The sequence below is a fragment of the Osmia bicornis genome, chromosome 4 (genome assembly GCF_907164935.1).
Source record: "Osmia bicornis bicornis chromosome 4, iOsmBic2.1, whole genome shotgun sequence".
Taxonomy (NCBI): domain Eukaryota; kingdom Metazoa; phylum Arthropoda; class Insecta; order Hymenoptera; family Megachilidae; genus Osmia; species Osmia bicornis.
Window position 1 is genome coordinate 1,893,673 of NC_060219.1, and position 22,619 is coordinate 1,916,291.

The 22,619-nt window shown below is 36.0% G+C and overlaps 1 protein-coding gene across 9 annotated transcripts in view; it reads left to right on the forward strand.

Moving 5' to 3' along the window:
* Window positions 1–22,619, forward strand: part of LOC114877910 (CUGBP Elav-like family member 2) — a 761,531-nt gene that overhangs the window by 702,916 nt on the left and 35,996 nt on the right. The gene's annotated exons all lie outside the window — the stretch shown is intronic.

Here is a 22,619-nt window from a genome sequence, read left to right on the forward strand (position 1 = left end):
ACTTTACCGCTTGTTCATGAACGGTAAGCATGATGGCCTGAAGGCCGACTACCATTCACGATTACCTGGCACTGGGTCACATGCAAATAGGAAAAGAAGGCGATGCCTGCCACCTGTCGCTGTTATTTCATTCCTTCGAAACGATCCGCTTTTACCACGTGGATACATGCTCTTGATAATGAATGTTAGGCAATTGACCATCATTAATACATTGAATGCCGCGGGGGTCATCGATGATCGGCACCGCAAATTAGATATACCCGAATACAAAAACGAAAAATAAAAAAATATTTTTAAGGGCATTACAGTAGGATTCTCGTTATATTGCCACGTGAGTGATTTAACATTCACATAGATTTTAAAGCACACTACTGCCACCTTTCCACCATAATAGTCTATTAAAATGATACATTTCTATCTTGACTCCCCATTTCGAATGAGAGTTCGGGAACTTGATACATTTCCCGCTTTTACAGCCCCTTTAGTGGCGATATAACCAGAATTTACTGTATTCTGAAAGCTTAGAATTTGAAATTTTGTATTCTTGGTAATTAGAACCTTACTTTTTTGGAAGAACACAAATTGATTATTATTTTTAAAATTTTCATTTTAGAATATTTTACTTAATATTAAATTGAATTAAATTTTCTTCTTATCCAATTAATAGACCCTCTGTAATAGATTTTGGGGAAAGCAAAATTTTGTTGTTGTTTTTACAATGTTTACCACTTATTTTGATCCTCTTCTGCATTTTAAGAGCAGTTTCTCAACTTAAGTTTAGCAGGCTTCTCTACTCAATTTCTTTATTCTTATCTACCCATTTTCTAAACTTTTTTTGTGGCACTCTCTTCAGAGAACCTGTTGTAAAGATGCTTATCGTATCATAGGCATAGTGTTTGAATAATTTTATAATTTGTAGGTATTCATACTACATCTTTTATTCATTTGGATGAGTATGTTTATTCCTTAGAAAACGTACATACATTTACAAAACAAATGTTTCGTGTAATAAAATACGATTAATGAAAACTAAATCAAACAGTTGAAATAGTGTAAATTAGATTCAAATTTGTAACTTTCCAATTTTGCTCTTCACTCATTTTCTATTAGTTTGAAAATTATAATCCACTCGGAGTGATTTCTTATCTTTCTCCATGTTAATTAAATTTCCTCCGTTACAAGTTTAACTATTTCATAAAACCTTATATTATTAATAACTTCGCCATTTTAATAGTAATCAATTATTTTTGTTTCAGGTAAGTGATCCGGGTAGTGTAAATTATATCCCTTCATTTTAAAAATTCTGCTTCAGTGGTAAGTCGAATGTTGACATTATATTTAAAAACATGATGTCAAAAAAAATCATTTTTTATTTTTCAACCAAAAATTTGCAATCTATCAAAAATTATCCATATATTAAACATCCGCGATCAAATCAGAATCCTAGGAAAAATAGCAATACACATCGGAAAAGCAGGAATTCTCAAAATTATGCTTTTGGCTATATTAGTATTAAAAGTAATTTAGAAATAAAATAATATAATTTTTAATTATTAAATATTCGAAAATTTAGTAAATAACTGAAAAGTAGTTCAAATTTGTGGTGGGAGAACCATAGACCTACATATACGTGACTAGCTCCGTTCTTAGATGAAAAGTAGCGATTTTTGGAAATTTTAATTACTTATGACTTCTAAGTGCATCGACCGATCTCGATGAAATTTTCAGCATAAACATAACTTATTTGAATCTACCAAAGACATATTTTAAATTTTCATTATAGGCTCACATAAAAAAGTTGAAAAATTACCCATCACTATTTTTTTTCACGATTTCAACAAATTGTAATTTTTTAAAACGACAAAAACACATATCGTAGTAAATTAATGTATATAGCTTCTTAAGAAGCTTAAACGAGGTATTCTGTTTTAAGCGGTGGACGAATACTTTTGCGGCAGGGTGCACATACATATTTAAAGATCATCAAAATCCATGAGAACGTCACACATGGATAGGTTGACCTCGATTAGTAAATTACTAATATTTTTAAATCATCGTATTGCTTCTATGCATATGCAGACTGCAACTTTTTTGCATTAATCTATTTAAAACAAAAAAAAAACTGAATGTGAAATACTTTTTTGATCCAGTGCAAAGAAAAATAACATCGCAAAGTACATATCCTTGAACATCCGCTGATTTGAACGTGCAAGGTACACTTCGTACCTCGTTACGTAACGAAAAGTTAACGTAAACAACGTTTGTCTACCAGCGATTCTCGCAGGAGTTGCGTTATTACGTTTGAAACAAAAAAAACAGGTCTCAAGATCGAACCAACAAACAATCGATCCTCCTTTATTTCTGACTGCAACTCGACTCTCACTGGGACCAAGTTACATCTTTTGTTTCCTCTTCCATACGTTACTAACAAGGATGTAAGCCGATCGTGGAATCACGATTGTTGAACAACTTCGTCCGTAACTGGAATCAACAAATATTTCTCAATGATAGCAAGGAAGTACAAACCGAGTGAAAAGTTAGTGAAGAGGTTGAAATTATAACAACGTTTTTGATTTACTAGGTATTTTGTGTATACTTCCGAAAGGCCCCATCACCCCAGGACAACCAAACTTCGGATTCATAGTAATTGAGGGACGAGAAATCGAATGAGACCATTTTCAGAACTGGCAAATAAACCGTTCTTAGGGTTAGGGTTAGGTTAGTCATTTTGCGCAAAAGTGCGTTCTTTTCGAGATAATAGGAAGGTCCAACACTTTTCGAATACTCTGTATGAAATATACTTACATTCGGCCTGAAAATCAGACTGTGAGGTAGTGGAGCTGCGCAATCGCGGGTATACTTCCGAAAGGCCCCATCACCCCAGGACAACCAAACTTCGGATTTATAATAATTGAGGAACGAGAAATCGAATGAGACCATTTTCGGAACTTGCAAATAAACCGTTCCCGAGATATACAGGGTATTCTAAAAGTGCGGAAACCCCCTATTACCTCGATAAGAACGCATTTCCACGCAAAATGACTAACCCTAACCCTAACCCTAACCCTAACCCTAACCCTAACCTAGGTTAGGTTAGTCATTTTGCGTGGAAATGCGTTCTTATCAATATAATAGGGGGTTTCTGCACTTTTAGAATACCCTATATATTTCGAGAACGGTTTATTTGCCAGTTCTGAAAATGGTCTCATTCGATTTCTCGTCCCTCAATTACTATAAATCCGAAGTTTGGTTGTCCTGGGGTGATGGGGGCTGTCGGAAGTTTCCCCGGTATTTTGTATGATAAAATTTAAAGAATGAGAATAATTTCAAAAGACTTTTAAGTGACAATTCCTATGTAAATATTTTGTTTAAACTGTAGGATTGTCTGATTACTACTACCCCTACAAAAAAATTATTTATACCACCTGGTGTTTCCCACTATACCAAACAACTTTTGTAAGAACATTTATTTAATAACTTCAGTCCTTTGCGAGGTATTCCACCGTTTCACGTTAAATGGAACACTGTATACACGCTCCTTAACCCACGGATAATGCAAGACCCAGTTTTAAATCTGTCTTATATCAAGTTGAGACTGTGATCGTATAACTATTTAACAATTCAAAATGAAATGTTATACATATGTGCATTGTATATTCACTGCCATTTATAAATATTTGAATGTCTTTACATTATCAGAAAAATATGAATAGTCGCTAATACCCAGGCGTGGGATTCGACTTAAAATAAAATTTAAAAAAGAAAATGAAACACGTTTCAAATTTAAATCACATCAAATAATACTAACTCTCGTAAATATAAATTTCAGAATATTATATTCAAATATTATTGTATAAAAAAACAAAACATACGTGCCTAAAAATGGTTTTCACAATTTTTTAATAATGGAAAAGTAGAAGTTGAAGAATGATAAACATCCTGCGTTCTAATTCAGTATATGAACTACATTTAGACTAATTTTATCGACTGAGGGAATAAATTATTTAATTCTTGAATAATTGAATAATCTCGTACCCAGGAAATGAAGTTACAAAATTGACTAAAAATGGTATTCATCTGCTTGCATTGGCGTAAAATGGACGTTTTATTGAGGTGAGCCAGGTCCTTCAACAATTTTGCAGTTTTAGAATTTTGAAAATTCGACATTTTTAGAATCTGGAATTTTGTAACTCTGATATTTTGAAATTTTAGAATTTTGGAATTCTATAATGTAGAAAATCTGAAATGTTGAAATTATCGAATTCTGAAGTTTTGAAGTTCTAGAATTCTAGAATCTTAAAATTTTAGAATGGTTTTTTATTTGATTTGTAAGCCTGCCCTGACTTATACCTCTACCTACTTACACCAATGCCAGATTCTGAGCAGCTTAATTTTTCATGTTCTAAAACGAGAAAAAAAATCCATGGAAGCAATCGCCATATCGAAAGCAACAGTTTCGAAAGAGCAATCTATTTTTGCACAACCGATGAAACAGCATCAGAGAGAAATTGTAATAATTTCTAAAGCGGTTAAGCTTGCACCGAGCCGTTTCCACGAGTCATGCCAAATATTTGCGTAGCGTTGCTTCATATTTCAAGCGGACAAATTGAGAGGCAAGAAGGAAAGCACCACGTTTCCGACCGGTTTCCTTCTCCCCGACTCCTCACGGCAATCGTTGCATCATCTGTTCATCCTTCTTCCAAAGTTGGTTTCTCCGCGACAAAGAGAAAAACACGAGCAAAAGACCGGCTTGCTTTTCACTCGGCCCCAACATACTTGAACAAGCAAGTGTGTCGTGTCAAGTCGCGAAATGCGAAGACGTTTCTCGCTGGCCAACTATACCGTTATTTCTCTTCGCGGACCTCACTTGAGTACCTATAACTTTCCTTCCGTCACTTCTTGTCCCTTAACATTACTTCCGCTGACGGTTCCAGGACAAACGCCTCTGTGGAAGTTTTCGTAAATCCTTATACAATTGGTGCTCCATAATTTTCTACTTTCGGAGCCACAGACGCAATCATAATAGTCCGATAGGAAACGTAAACAAAATTTTCATAAATATTCCGGATTTTATTGAAACAATGATTTCAATTTCTTAATAGAGAAGTCAACTGACCCTTCTGACTTCCCATCCCCTAGTAGCGCTACAGTTTGGAGCTCGGATGTGCAAGAAGAATACCTAATCTTTTTACGAATATGATATGATTATAAGAAAATAAGAATTTTCTTTGGAATATGAAAATTGTGTTTGTAATCTAATATGTTGTTTACATAAAAATAAAAGATGTAGGCAATGATCAGGACCTGATTAAAATTGCTGAGACCAAGCGTTATCAAACCTTTAAGAACCTCTCTTAAGGACCTCAAGAAATTAAAATTTATTATAAATTAAATAACATTTTGGTAATTATAAAGAAAAACAATAATATATAATGATTATAACAATAATTATAAAGGCAACAATAATAATTTTTGGTATAGTAAATGGAAGGTTTAGAAAAGAGCCCCTGGGAATGTCGGGGTCAGGGCTGTAGCTTCTCTTACTTAGACCCCCCCTCCTCATCAAGCACTAATAGGGAACTAATATGTATGTATGTATGTACACCGAGTCCCATCGAAGTTGTCGCAGTGAAGTTGGCTACACATTCACTAACACATTCACGCCGCGTCGTCGGCATCTCGCCCGTCGGCTCACCGACACGGCGTGAATGTGTTAGTGCGCCAACTTCACTGCGACAACTTCGATGGGACTCAGTGTACAGTGAGTTGCATTGAACTTGTCGCAGTGAAGTTGGCTACAAATCGGCTCACCAACCAGTGAGCCAATGGCGAGATCGGTTCACCGACGCTGCGGCGTGAATGCGTAGTGAATTTGTAGCCAACTTCACTGCGACAAGTTCACTGCAACTCACTGTACACTGACGATGAGTTGCATTGAACTTGTCGCAATGAAGTTGGCGTCGCATTCACTCATCGACGCGGCGTGAATGCGTAGTGAATTTGTAGCCAACTTCACTGCGACAAGTTCACTGCAACTCATCGTACGGATGCGAAAAGCCGAACATACCCGAGTCTGCGCTTACGAAAATAGTCGAAGTCAGATGAGTTCCCCCTTACCGCGATTATCAGTTACTCCTCGTAGAAAGGCTCCGTCTATATTTTCATATGTCTATGATTATTCGATACAACTTTTGCCCAACGAATCCTATTACACCGACGACGTGGTGCCGATGCACTTGATCACGACCATTCTGATTGGCCAGTGTTTTTCGTTAATAACTCGAAAACGATGCCTTAACCAACATTTTGGCAAAGGAAAAAGTTGTTTAGAATGACCTCAGCAATCATCCCTCCACGGGTCTTACCCCAGTTTTGGGACACCCTGTATACACCTAACGCAAATTGGGATGTTGTTAGCATGAATAATATGAAGTGGTGAAAATAAAGAATGTTTAATAGAATCATTAATGAAATAGTAGACATAATGAATTCAGTCATCTGATCGGTTACAAAGCCACGAGTTTCCAACAGGCCAGGCATGCTTCTGCCCGTTCACCTCGAATTACTGCAATTGCATTCGCACTCGGTGATTCCATATTTCTCTGTACCATGCATGTAGCCTTCCACAGTCACGATTGTGTGGCATCGTGCGGATTGACGCACATACCACAGACGAGTTAGCTGTGGCAACCTACTTACCGGCTCGGTAAGCTGCACCTACTGTCGCCTCGTTGTTTTCCAGCTACAACATTGTGCATTCTGTTGCTCTCCTCTGCACTCTCCTCAGCAACAATTAGTTTCACTTTGAGAACCTTTCAACCTATTATGACCGAGGTACTGCCGATATAGATTTACTCCCTTAGATACACGAATTGTTTTGCTATAGAAACTCCCGGCGGACTTTGAAAAATCGTCCTGGGGCCAGTGTACAATTAGCGCTTGATAATTCCCTGCATTTCGGGCTCTGCAAGCGTACACTTCTAAGAAGTGGTATGTGTACCTTTTTCATTGTTCTTTTGTTTCTATGGCGTAGTTATACGTTCACTGGCGATTTATTTGTTTATGTGACATAGCTATACATTCATCGTCCATCTGGGCGGCAGAATTCAGTGCACGCGCGTGTGTGAATAATGTACTTATGTGAGCACAAGCATTTCTAATGGTGAATTATATAGCGGGTAATTAACATGCACCTACTGCATTAGGGGAAGGAACCTAATTGGTGGACTTAGATTTTCATGTTTTTGTAAGTTGATAGTATAAGGGTTTTAATAATATGCAGGATTTAATAACACATTTAAACAAATTTTAAATTGCAAAAGTAAAACATTTTTAAAATACGTGGCCATCAAAGTGTTAATATTAAGATTCTTATAAAAAATTTGATATTAAATTAAACAAAAAATATTTTATAGTGTTTTAAGTAAGAAACTTCCAAAAGTTGAAAAATTCCAGTATACATAGTTAAACATTTTTAATTTCTAATACTCGTATTTATTTTCAAACATATCTCCATTTATCTTCTAAAAAAACTAATATCCAAGTTATTAATAGAAAAATTTACTTCAAACATTGAAAAAATAATATTCTCAACTTTCTATAACATTTTATAGATATTTTTTAATGTTGTCAAGAAAGGAAGAGAATTATCAATAAAAATGAATGATAGAATTATTATAATATGTCGAAGTCGACCTGGTGTTGCACTCGAGTACCATGAAGTGCGTACGTACGTAGTAATTAATAAAAGTCGATGAAAAAATCATTATAAAGCGAGTAGCCTGAATCATGGCAATTCAAAATTTAATTAAAACCGTCGTACCTACTCGTGGTTGTCACGCTTTCTTGTTATCGCGTCGCGGAGACGTTTCGAACACGTGGCAACTGCGTTCGACGATATCGGTGTGTTCTATTTTATTCTTTTCTTTTTTTTTTATAAAAAATGAGAACCTCCAACGAGAAACGGCTCATAACGCAGCATGCACCTTCTTTAATGGTAGAAAAAATTTTCAGTCGGTGTTTCATATTTATATATTCAGTACTAGCACAGTTTCCGTAGCGAAAGAGTTAAACACGTTAACTCAAAATTAAAATTGCGCTCAGATATTTTTCTACATTAATAATCAATTTTTAGTCCTTAATAGAATTATTTATATGAATTTCTTTCTTTTTTTTCAACGCTTTACTACACTCATTCACCTATGTTCAGTATTCCTTTCATAAAATGAAAGGATATGTAGCATGAAATGCTACATTTGTAAACTTTATTAGAAAAGTTATTGCATATTTCGATATTTCAATACAAAATTTTTATTAGGTACTCTCAACATGTAGAGTTTTTGTACCAATATCCTCACTTTGATCGAAAATAAATTCTGATTTATAAACACTTGAATTCTTAAATAACAAAGTTGAAACTAAATCAAACAAATAAAAATGAATATAATTATAATTAATGTTTTCATATTAATATTCCTTCTCTATTTCTATAAAACATACTTTGGATAATTCAGAATTTAAGAAATAGGATGACATTCCTTGAGATTAAAAACACTATTTCAAAAAATGTATAACAATTTTCACTTATGAAACTATAAGTTAGTTACTAATTAATAACTATTCAGTAAATAATTAATTAATTGGTAAGTAAATAATTAACGGTCAATATAAGAAAAGGAAATCATAGAAGAACTTTTAAATTTCTCAAATACTGTTCAAAATATTGAAGAAAAAAAAAAGAATGATATGTCTGAGTCCATTAAATTTTATCTTGACTGAATAAGGATTAATTATATTAAACTGATCGTTATGTATTAAAAATTGATATAAAAACTTACAGTTCCGTATATAGCACAGAAGCAATTATTAGTTTTCTACAGAAACTTTGTAATATTTTTTCCAGTTACGCCATAAGATTTGTATAATTACAAAACCGCTGTAATTTCGCAAATTCGTGACCGGCGAAACCATAACAAAAACACACAATAGTTATTATTACGCACAACAAGAAGTTTTGCAGCGTTATTTCACAAGACTCCATTCACAGAATTACTCCTCATCCAAACAGCTTTATGTACCTTGCAAAAGTACAGTGAGTCGTAAAAGTATTTGTACCCTCTTGATTATGCATGATACAGACCTCACAAGGCATCGGCAATTTAACTTTTATGAATAACATTATAAACAAAATACAGCAGTTGAATACAGCAAAAGCAATGTTTATTACTAGACTGTGAAATTTGATGCAATCTCATTTTGTTATACAATATTTACAGTAAGCGCTCGCTAATTCTCCGCCATGTAATTACCCGTTAGAAACACCTTGTGCTTACACGCACTATTCACACACGGGCATGCACCCAACTCTTTTGCCTAGGTAGCCCATGAACGTACATACAGGGTGTCCCGTAACTCCTGTAACTCCCGAAATGGGGGTTGCTGGGGTGATTCTGAACAACATTTTCCTTTACCAAAATGTCGTTTGAAGCTTCGTTTTTGAGTTACTAACGAAACACACTGACCAATCAGAGCGCGCCTTTAGCGTGGGCAGAACCACGAGAGCGTTAGCTTTAGCCGCGATCGTGGTCGTGATCAAACGCATTGGCACAAACGCATTCATTATTCATAAATAACAAATAATTCCACATTGTTCTTAATTTAAGACGATGTAACATTTAACGCATGCTTCCCTTGATACCCGCGCTGTGCCAATGCGTTTGGTCACGACCCCGACCGAGCGCGGCTGAAAGCCAACGCTCTCGTGGTTCGGACCGCGCTAAAGGCGCCCTCTGATTGACCAGTGTTTTTCGTTAATAATTCAAAAACGAAGCTTCAAACGACAGTTTGGTAAAGGAAAGTGGGTAATTATTTAGAAGTTGGTCCTCCTCGCCGATTTTCGTGACCTTGAAATATGTTGTCAAGGTCATCATTCTGAACAACTTTTCCCTATACATGCTACCGCCGCTCGGCCTTAGTTTCCGAGATACTTGCAAAAATCTTTGGTAATTAGTTAGAAGTTTGCCGTCCTCACCGATTTTTGTGACCTTGAAATATGTTGTCAAGGTCATCATTTTGAACAACTTTTCTCTATACATATTATCGCCGCTCGGCCTTAGTTTCCGAGATATTTGCAAAAATCTTTAGTTAAACTTATTGTTAGATTACGAGTACACTGAATTCCGGGAAAAATGGAGACTGAATGGTGATTGAAAGAGTGATTGAAGTGGTTTGAGGTTAGGGTTAGGGTTACGGTTTTGTTTTTGATTTTTTCACGTTATAATTGCTCTTTCTTCCACCTTTTATATATTGTATACCTATTATTCATTTTGTGTTTTGTCAGAAATCGGAAGCATTTCGCCCATTATATCAAAAAATGCCATTATACGCTCATTAACATCATGTTGACGTCGGAATAAAAACTCAGCTATATATCCCACGTAATGAGACGTACGAGTTCAATAACGAGGAATATTAGCTCTCGTATGTATCACGCCATGTACGCTCTAAACCTAAACCTAACCTAAACCTAACCTAACCCTAACCCTAACCCTAACCTCAAACCACTTCAATCACTCTTTCAATCACTATTCAGTCTCCATTTTTCCCGGAATACAGTGTATTGGTGACATAAGTATAACTACAGTTTTTTACGAATATCTCAGAAACTAAGGCCGAGCGGCGGTAACATGTATAAGGAAAAGTTGTTTAGAATGATGACCTTGACAACATATTTCTAGGTCACGAAAATCGGTGAGGAGGACCAACTTCTAAATAATTACCGGAAAGTGTTGTTCAGAATCACCCCAGCAACCCTCCATTTCCGGGAGTTACAGGAGTTACGGGATCCCCTGTATAGCTGTGTCGACAGAAACAAGAGAACTGTGTAGAAGTCACGCACGCCATTGGCGTTCGCTAATTCCCTGTTTCCAGACCGCGAAATACAGGAAATTATCGAGCGCTTACTATACTTATACAACTTGTTGTATAACATCTAGTAAAAAAAGGATTCAAAAAATGGCATAACGTGACGTGTCTCGCTTTACATAACATACTCGATTCGTTAATTACCCGACGCAGGTTATCAATGGTACACTTAAAATTCTCTGTCATTTGAATAATTACAATGTCTGGAAACGTTGGAAAACAATTGTTATAAGGACTTACGTAACAGTTTCGTCCATTTCGTTTCGATTTCCAATGACGCGAACACACGATGGCCAACTTGCGATTCGTATGTCACAATATTTCGTGGCGCTGCATTATCGGCCCTATTATGTTAACAATGCAACGATTATGTGTAATTGCAAGTATGTCGAGCAATTGCGCGATTATCGGTACTATTGTCGACTTCTCGACCACCCGATCGAACTGTCCCGCACGATTTACAATTTTGTGGTGCCCAACAGAAAATCGAAAAACTATGGATGAGATTTCGTTATTTGCAACCAAAATTCTTCTGGAATTATCCCTTTATTATCATAAAACAGTACACATTGTGAAAGTCAATATTAATTGTACTATATAAATTATAAGATATATTTAATTTTGGTAAACAGTTTATAATAAATGAATAATATGTTATTTATAAGTCACAACCGGTATTTTAAGCACACTTGCAATTAAATCAGACTTCCGTAGGGAAAGCAGGAATTCTCAAAACCTTAATTTTTACGATATTAGTCATTTTAAAAAAAAGTAATGTAATTTTTAATCATTATATATTACAAAATTTAGTGTATAACTGAGAAATATTAATACTAATAAATAAATATCAATTCATATTTTTCCACGTAAATGTCTGTACGCAAGTAGTGGGAGATCACAGACCTACATATGTACATATGGTACCCTCTCTCATACATCATCATTTTCCCCGGGGGATAGTCATAGAGAAGAGCGAGAGCCGGGACATTCTTCCTGGGGAATTGTTAATTAGAAATTATATAGTGTAGAAACCTTCATATCATGATCCTTATTTCTTTATAAAGTCAAAAAACATTTTTTGTAGCTCTATAATTTGGTAACCCACTGCATAACGTAATATGGAATAAAAATAACCTCGTTAAATATGATAACTCATAGAGACAAATTGGAAAAAAAGATTAATTTTGGCCAATGAATATTAAAAGTGCCCATCACAAACGTAAAACCTTAAACGGGAAAACGACAAAGGAAATATCGAATGTATTCAGCCGGATGTAAGTCGAAATACCGAATCGCATACGAATGTCGAATTAACCTCTGTCGATTATGCGCATTCGCAGCATACCAAAGCTGTTGATTAATGAGATACCCGAATAAATAAAAATTACAGCAATATAATTTCAATTTGAAATTATTATATTAAATAAGCATTTCAATTTGAAAATCAATCACCTTTAAATGTTGAAATATTGATCGCAATGAAAAGGATACCCAAAACCGTTTACGTAACTAGGTCCTTCGTCTGAAGTAGATGAGGTCTATAGAATTTTAGAACTTTAGAATATTAGAATTTTAAAATGGTTAGGGGTGGGGGGCAGTCCACATTGTTTAAGGGGCCAGGTCCACCTCGGCCTCAACTTGTTAGTTACACCAATACCCAAAAGGCATCGATTTCTACTTAATTTTTCAATTTACTTCAAAAATCTGAGGCCTAAGAACTATTATTCAGCTCACGAAAATTCATACAAATCATTTATTAAAAATGACAAAATTAAATACTAAATAGAATAGTTATCATGTTTATGAAAAATGACCCAATCAAAATTCTTTACTACCTCATTTTTTCCAAGTACCCAAGTATCTCTGATTGCCAATTCAAGCCAGTAGCCCTAGTACAAACCAAAACAGAGACACAAGAAAATCTTCGTTCGAAAACGTGGTTCCGTTGTTCGTGGAAGCATAGGAAACGTGCATAACGTTCGGAAACAACGAAAACGCGATTCTCCTCGTAGCTGTGCCGCGTTGCAAACGGAAATTTATAGCTCCATTTCTAGCCCCAACGGGCGGGAGAGCAATCGTTGTCGCTAGAAAGATATTCGAGAATCGAGGTGACGACGAGGGCTTTCGTGAAATATACGGGCCACCGGCATGGGGATTCAGGAAATACGCTCTTCACCTGTGCCACCTTTGAAGCAGATTTTGCGAAACTGCGAGACTAGCCTGGAAAATGGGCGACTCGTCCGGGATCGTTCTCATAGCTCGAGCTGCTGGGAATATACGTAGACGAGAAATCAATTTCTCGCGAGCACATGGAATAGATCCCGGAATTCGTTCACGATAACCAGTGAACGTATTGTGTCCAGCTTTTTTTTCAAATACATGAAATATTCGGACAAGCTGAACCAGTCAGAAATTATTGAGAGATTTATATTTTTGCAAAATATAAAATTGACTTAACTTTTGTTTTTCAGTGTAGGGTAGATATAACATCCGTGGCCACTTAAAGGTGTTGATAACTTCCCCACAAAAAAATATATGGACTGGTCTCTCACTATTCTAAGACTTTAAGGTTTTAAAATTCCGACATTTCAAAGTTTTTAATTAACAAAATTGCAAATAGAGCTAAAGAACCTGATCCACGCCAGAAAGATCCTAATTAATGGTTAAAAAGTTTTCATAGGATTTGCAATTAATTTAAAAAAAAGGAAAATAAATAAATACTCGACGTCAGTTTCGTTTTCATGTTTCTCCAGACGGGCACTTGTTTTTGAGGTCGTTTCCGAGTGTCTCACGTCAAGGAATACAATTCCCAGTTCGTTTTAATATTCGTGAAGGAAGGAAACTAGGCGAGGTACAAATCGGAAACTGAAAAGAATTCCATGCACGTTCGACTTTATGAAAAGAAAATTTACAGTCACGCTCTCGGCGTGGCGGCTGAGAAACGTTTCACTAATCGGAATTCGTGGCTCTCTATAAATCGCTGCCTCTCTTTGACGTCACTTCCTGCACGTTCTGCCGGCGACATACTAATGACGAGTCGCATACCTGTGCCCAAAGCTACCTACGTGCTTCCGTAACACCACATTCGACGACGACCCCATATTTCGATTTCTTTTTAGCCTATGGAGTAGACAGCAGGTGTTTGTGCAAATTGATATTTTTATAGAATGTAGATAAATTAGAGAATTCTAAAATAAACATGGCTAACTACTGGCCCACTGACCATATCCCGAGTTTCCCATCTCGTTGAGCTACAATAGATTCTCATTATATTGTAGCTTTCCAAATTATTAGCAAATTATTAATAGGTAATTATTATTATTTATCTAATTATTAATAGATAAATTTTGCAGAAGAATTTTTCTTTTCCGTCTGTTCCAAAATTGGTCAGTTTTCATAATGGTCCTTAGCCTCGATTACTATGACAAAGACAAAGGACCATAATGGAAAGCCGTATTCAATCATTAAACCCAGAATTAATAGCGGCTCGATAACAGCTGACGCTCAATTACGAGAAATCTTTCAACGGGACATTGTGAGGAGGAGAAAAAAGAGAAGATCGTAGAGAAAGAAAAGGGTTGATGATCGTAAATTTCACGGCTCTATAAATACCCCGTTAACGTGAGATTATTGCACGACCGTTTCGTTGATGCTTGCTTTCACCCCCATTGTTTGCAAGCGCGACCCTTTAAACACGAACCATGTTTTCGTGCCGTGAAAGAATAAATTACGAGAGACCAAGAGTTTACGAGCGTAACACCTTCGGCTGTATAAGTATTTTCAAACTCATGAAACTCACATACAGAGTGTTTTGTGCAATTAGGTCAAGTTGTAGGTTTAAAACGATAGAAGGTAAACAATAATTTATTAAGCAAAATTAAATAATATCCAATGAAGCATTGCGTAATACATCTCTCGATTCCGGAAGTGGAGGTGTTGCAAAGATTTCCAAGTCAGCTCCGTTTCCTTAAACGGAACTGCATAACAAAGTATTGAGGTAAAATATAAAAAAATTAACACTTTATGAGATTTTCCACATTCAATAATGAAACACTTTAAACAAAATATTTAGAGAATTATTGATTTTTTAAATATTGTTTTTGTTAAACTAGTATGTTTCAAAGAATCGATTCACGAAAACGAAAATACGCAATTTCATTTGGAAAAACTGTATTATCATTGAATCGATGCATTTTGTTTTTTATGAAAAAATGTTAAAAGAGACTTCGGCTCTTCCCAGACTCTGCTTAAAGTATTTTTGAACTGATCAATTTTTTATCCAAACGCCTTAATACTTTCCTATACAGAATAAGGAAAATGTATCGACTGAAGTTTAAAGAGAAATATACAATACCATTAAAAGAAAAAACAAATTGATCTTGAAATCTTTGGAACGCCTCCACTTTCGCAGCCGATACACGCTTTAATCATTTCATTTTTTCTACCTTCGACCATTTTAAAGCGGTATTTTGGCCTATTTGCATGGGACACCCTGTAAAAAAGAATTTATTTATAACCATTTTGTCTTTCAATAATTCTTTTACCAAATTAGACTCTTCATTTAATTTTATAAGCAATGTATGATTGTATTTTCTAAATGGAAAATTAATTGGTGAATCATATATCGTTTTTTCTTTTTTTTTTTCAAAAGAAAACTTAAATAAACTATTGAAATTTACAATTGATAATTCGATTTACAATTTATTGTAATTCGGATTACAATAAATAAAATATCGATGTATGTGAGTAATATTATGTTTATGCAAACTTATGTATTTAAATATCTAGCAGGCCCAGGACGCAACGCCTAAAAACAATGAGTTGCCATTTTTATAATGCACGAGGTGGTCGTTACCTTTTTAATGTAAATGTTATCCAAAACTCGTACAAGCACATAAGATATTTGATAATTAATACTTATATTGCCGTTGAAAAATTTGAAAGCAATTAAACAGAATTTTAACAGGATAGATTACAGATTTTTTGTTATAATCAACATTTTACATACTATACTACTCACGATATGTAATAAACTTTTCATTTTACAAACGGTTATTTCCAATTTATTAACAAAGGATTACTTGTTTAACAAAAAGAATACGAGTGCATTCAAACTTTTGAACGGTAGTGTATATACCTATTTGTTGCATATTCTGAGATGCTTTAGTTGTACGAACATTGGTAGTCTACTAATAGCAGAGTATGAATGTAATCATTTAGCAAACGGTTCGTGTCCGAACGGAATAATATAAATCAGCGTGTAATTGGGCGACTTGTGTGCGGTGTAGAGATGTATTACACATAAGCCGAGAGGAGCAGGCTGCTTACCAGCACGATAGTTCAGACGGGCATGGTCTGAAATTCAGTTAGTTTGAACGTGGCCAAGCCGAGAATTGAATTAACAAAGTTAATTTTCATTCTGGCAAAGGACCGCGAGGGCCAACAAGTGGAGGCGGTAAGAGACCAAGAATTCTCCAGGCAGAACTCTCTCCGGCTTAAGCGAATACGAAACAAGGAGTAACGCAAATCTAATCTTTCGTTGCGTTCGCCGGAAGTTCGTGGTTAAGCACGAAGAACGCTTTAATCGTCGCGCCGCGCCGCCTTGATCCTCATTGATCCTTCGTCTGTGAGCAAAGAAACGTTCTAGAATTCCACACTTCCATTCAATGGACTAAATTACAGTATTTTGACTTAGGATTAAAAATTTGTGAATGGCTTATCAAATCTTTAAATTTCAAAAATTTTAAGTAGACACCAAGATTGTATTACAATATGTGTTTTAAGATTATTATTTTATGTACAAAAGGATTACACTTTTCATTTTAAATAATTTTTTAATATTATTTTTGCTGCACAATACTTGGTGTTTTATAAAGACTTTTTGATATTTAACATTTTAGTTTCTTTACTTATGCAATATTAAGGTCAACACAAATAATTTTTCATATTCGTAATACTAAAAAAATGGAAAACAGTCATGGGGACTGTCGACAGAAGTGAAAACTTAAAACTATGAAATAACAGTCGCTTCTATTGCAAAAAGAATAGAAAGGCGGCGATCGCACACTGACGCGTAAGAAGTATACGGACGCACACGAACAGACAGAATTCAATGTATTAGTTTCGACAGTTTTTCGAAAATATCTCGAAAACTAAGGCCGAGCGGCGGTTATATGTATAGGAAAAAGTTGTTCAAAATGTTGATTTCCACAACATTTTTAAAAATCATTGAAATCAGAGTTACTGTCCGTAATCTAAATAATTACCGGTTAAATATTAAAAAACTAAAAAATAAATAATATCAAATTTTTAAACACAAATATTGATACTTTCCACGTAGTCAATTTAACTTTACTTGTATAGATATACACAGCACTAATGTTGCACAACACGTTACCCTTATAGCGCGTGCGCCAGTCTGGTACCAGAACAGTAGATCGTCATTTCGAGCATGTCGGTGACACGAACGCATAAGATTTTCCCCTACCGAAAATCGCTCAACGCGCCTGAAGAAGTTTTCACTTCAAAAATGGAATTCAATAACAGAAATTGATTGACAAAAAGAAAGATTGCAAATGAAATATTGTATTCATGCAACATTGGCTCATAATAAATTACAGCCACGCGAACCGCGGCAGCACTCTGCAGCACGACCGGTCGCCACATTGGATACCGGTTATCTCAACCAATGAGTGTGCTCGACGCGAGCTCGAGGCGACGCTAAAGGCTGGTTCAGACACGGCTAGTAGTTTAGTCGAGTAGCGAGTAGTTTAGTGCATGGACACTAAAGTTTAGTCGAGTCGATCCGTTTCATTGGATTTTGCTGGTCGAGTAGGCTTCCCCCACCACTAACTAGGCTTGCCCCACCACTACCTAGCCTTCGGGACAGACCTATCCGGACGCATTTCTTAAGTCAAGGGATATATCTTGAACTCTTGATTTTCAAAGCTCAACCTTACTAATCCGAACATTTTTCTATGCATTAAACGGTTTAGTAGTTTAGTCGAGTGGCGAGTAATTTAGTGTATGGACACTAGAGTTTAGTCGAGTAGTTTAGTAAAACGGTTTAGTCGAGTCGATCCGTTTCATTGAATTTTGCTGGTTGAGTAGGCTTCCCCCACCACTAACTATCCTTCGGGACAGACCTATCCGGACGCATTTCTTAAGTCAAGGGATATATCTTGAACTCTTGATTTTCAAAGCTCAACTGTACTAGTCCGGACACTTTTCTATGCACTAAACGGTTTAGTAGTAAGTAGCTACTCCCCACTCAACTAAACTACTAGCCGTGTCTGAATCAGCCTTAACGGCTCGTGCCGTCGAAAAGCCTTCTTCTTGGCCATTACTGTTTCACAAAGCGTAGTTTACACGCGTGTTTCATTATTGTATCTTTTATTCGTTTCTTAAGTAGTTTTCACCGAATCACTCAAAAGTGAACGCAGAGTAAGGGCCGACGGCCAACGCGAATTCATAATCTCGATCTCGAAAATCTACGGGATTAATATAATCTCATAGTGACCACGTGTTGAACCGACACTCTTTCACCGCGACGCGAGTGGAATCTTCATTGTTAATCTCAAACTCGTTGTTACACTTTACTGACTGTTTTCTATGTACTCTGTGTATACTTGTGCTGTTTGTATAATAAACTGGTTTGTTCAAACTTATAACGGTTTCTTCCTCTCACCGCCATCTTGGAAAGCGAACCGTTTTCGAAATCAATCTCAATCTCGAGCACAAGTTTATTAACTTTTTGGAGTAAGATTTGTTCCCTTGAAGAAAAAATGTCTAATTTGAACTTTTTAAGATTTTTAATATATTATTTCATTTAATATTATTAAGTTTAGACACAGCGTAAATCTTATTCTGTTTTAATAATGAAAAAGAAAAATCATTTTCGTAATCGGTAGTTTATTAATCCTCGTACGACGGACCATGGAGAGAGCTCCAATTTTAACTTAATTTTGTGTTTTATATTATTTTAATTTTCTAAATTTTCCACTCTCTTTGTCAAAATTATTCTTCCATTATATGAAACTCTTTCGTATAAAAATTAAACATTTAATTTCAGATTAATATCCTTGTGTATGTTTTGTAAGTTTGTATCGCGATTGATCCAGACACCGCTGTTCAAGGGCCAATGCATAAAGAGTTGGAAAAGTAATCGTGGATATAGTATTTCGATCGCTTTTTTTTTCATTTCGTTCTATCGTTCGGTGGATGTACCACGATTTAATTAGGGGAACAAACACAGTGTACATAGACGATAAAATTGATTTACAAACATTTGCGCGGTTTCGTGCTTGGACGCTCGGCGCTGCGAGAAAAGCGCAAACGAAAAACAAGAAAATACGCGGCGTGGCGGCGGCGAGGCATTTCGTTTACAAACACGCTGCGGATTGCGAATTAATTGGAAAATGAATGGGGCGTGGGTGGACGGGCGTTCAAGAATCCGTGAATAATGGAAGGAAATTTAAATCGATACCCGATGTGATACCGGAAACGTGAATCAGTGCTAATTCTTCCATTTTTTGAAAACTAAAAACTGGTTACATAAACGTAAAAAGTGGAAGACCAATACTGGAAATGCTTAACATTAAAAAATTACTGAAATACACATCGATATAAAATTACAAGAGTCATCAATTCTATAAAATATAAAGCCGTCAAAGTGTTAATCATCAGACAGTAAAATGTCGTTCTCGTAAGCAAAACGATTCTTCGATCCAGAAAATTGTTCGTGATGGTCAGCGACGAGGCAGGTATTTCTGCGGTATTTCTGCATCTTCGTCTGCTACTCGTACGACCGCAACTAAATTAAATCAACGATACCGATGCGTTCCGTAGCCCCTTCTCTCTTATTTCCGAACTTCCAGACCAGTCTGCGTGACTACGTTCCTGGATCGATCTCCAGCTGCTCAATACATTCTTCCCCCCGGCTTTGAGCAAAGATAAAGGTGGTTGGCTGGTCCTGGTGGCTGTAACCGGACAATTTCGGTCCACGAAAGCAGGAACCCAACGAACCCAACGTCTTCGGTATTTAATAAACATTCCACGCAACCCGCAGTTTTGCTGTGGCCCGATACCGCGTTGGACAAAAGGGGATGAAGGGGTTAATACTGGTAGCAGGCCTGAAATTTTTCTCTTGGAAAATAATCGCAAATCGACGGTCAGGCTTCCATTCAATTTCCATCGAGTTTAATAGAAAATCTGATACGATGACCTGCTAGCCGGTGAACTTACGAAAATAATTAAATCGTTAATAGTAGGACCTTGTGGTCGCCCCATAGTTTGATGAACCGTCGATTCAGCTGCACAAAATTTAAAATGAAAAATCTTATTATATTTATCAGTTGATATGCTTAACATTTTATAAAAATTAACTGGTTCGGTCTTGCAAATAAAAAATCACCTCTAGAGATGGAGTTATGGTACCGATAGCACAGGTGGTGTCACCATTATGTACACATTTACATGGGAAAATTTTATATTATTTATATTTTGTAGCTATATAGCGAATATTGTTTAAGTGTACTGTACATCTTACTTAAAAAGTATTTGCTATAAAATACAAAAATATCCTTTTTTAAACAGATTTTGGAACACAGTGTTCTTCACAAAATAGGGCTGTGTTACCTCATACAGACCCTCAGAACAGTAAATACTGGCATATATTAAATTTTATATAATTGATTTAAGGGATTGAAATGAAATTTGTTTGCATTTTTCAATTACGAGCAAAAATGATTAGTTAAAGTGGTAAATAAAAAAAATCACTTGCACCCTTTAATTTTAAGTCCTTCATTTATGAATGTGTTTTTGCTCCTGTTAAACCTTTTCCAATAACTTGCAATCAAAACGGAAAAATTCGATGACTTTTGTCTAGCTAGATTTGTGATTCGTCACAATGTGATCTCCTACCTTATCTTTCGTCATCCTACCTTCTCTTGCTTCCGTTCATACTCAATTTTATTATTTCTTTTCTCGTTCGAATCGAATCCTTTGACCGGCTATCAGACACGGCTCGTTACACGCGCAAGAAACGAGGGGTTAGTAACGAATTGAATTTCATTCGGTGCTGATCAATCTCGTGTACGCGATTATCGAGCTCCTCCGAACCGATGACGAGGGTTTGCGTGTCCTGTGATCTGATTAATTGTGTGTGTGTAAAACGAGTCTGCACACCAATATGCTCCAGCTGGCAACCCTTTTTGCTGGGCTTGTGTTAAACCGATGTCTTGCTTTAGGTAAAATATAGAAAAATATACTTGCTATACAAGGTGTTTCCGTAATCGTGGTACAACCGGAATGGGGGCAATTCCTCATGCAAAAATAAGTATAAAATAAAGAATATGACGTTTCCTTTTTGAAAAAATCGAGTCTGAATATGCGTTAGGTACGCGTGTACTTAACTAGTCTTTGTATTGGGGTACCGTTGCCTGTAGTACTCGGCTGCAGCAGTAGCATTACCCTCACAAGCTCCTAGTGCACGAATCATATCAGTGTATCCATGATTGCTATATCTTGTCATTGTGACAGCTTTAGAGACACTAATAATTTTTTGACATAGGCAAGCCATCACGTTATCAACGGCCTTGATATATGTATAAACATAAATAGAAGTAAGGACGGTTGGCCAGATTAGGTAAACTAAGCAAATCGCGACTAATTAATTCAAACTCGATGTTTTCAAAAAGGAAACGTCATATTCTTTATTTTCTACTTATTTTTGCATGAAGAATTACCCCCATTCCGGTTGTACCACGATTTCGGAAACACCCTGTATAGTAGGGATTAAAAGCATTTATATCAATTTCGATTTTTGAAACAGTTTATTCTGAATTAATGATACAAAAAGTTGAAAGAACAATCGTACTTTTTAACTAATTTTGATACTGTCAAGAAAAAAAACACTTCTCAAATAGGTCCAGAATACCATGAAATTATTTTTGCGAAATAATATATTGTCAAAAGATAAACACTATTCAAATTCGTACTTTTCTTTTTTTTTTTTAATTATCTAATTGTAAGTATATTAAATTTGTGATATCGGTTAATATACATGCATATTAATTTCACTCGAATTTTACTTCTACCCAAAAGTTAACTGGAATTGATGCTCGATACTTGTCACTTGTCGTTTTGCCGCATAATAAGCATTCACATCTAATGTACCTGGTCAACTACGGACCATTTGACGACGACAAGTGGCGAGGAAAGACGGAAGTGGCCCGGTCAATATTTGTTTAGGACCAAGAGAAAAGCTTCGCCCAGAGTAAAGCCGCTTATGTAAATTCAACGTCGCAGCCCAGAGTCTCGTGCAGTGACGCAAAACAGCCCTACTCTATCTCCGAATATCTCTATCTACTCCTCTCCTCACCCTTTCAGCTTTTGCATTCAACCCTTTCTTCATCCTCCTTTTCGATCCCCTCTTCTCACACGTTGTCTTTCTGTGTCTTTCTTCGCGTTAATATTTCCAGCTTCCTTTTTGACGGAAAAATACCTGTCTTCTGTCTGATAGAGAAGGTCATTAATCACAAAGAACGAAAGCATTTTAAGAAAATCGAGATCTTTACCATTGAGGTAACCAGATGTAGTGAAAGGTGGGCCTAACCTTTCTACGTAAAATCTCACGTCAGTACAAATATTTCGATCGAAATGCAATATGTAATGCAATTAAATACTAAACTTGCAGT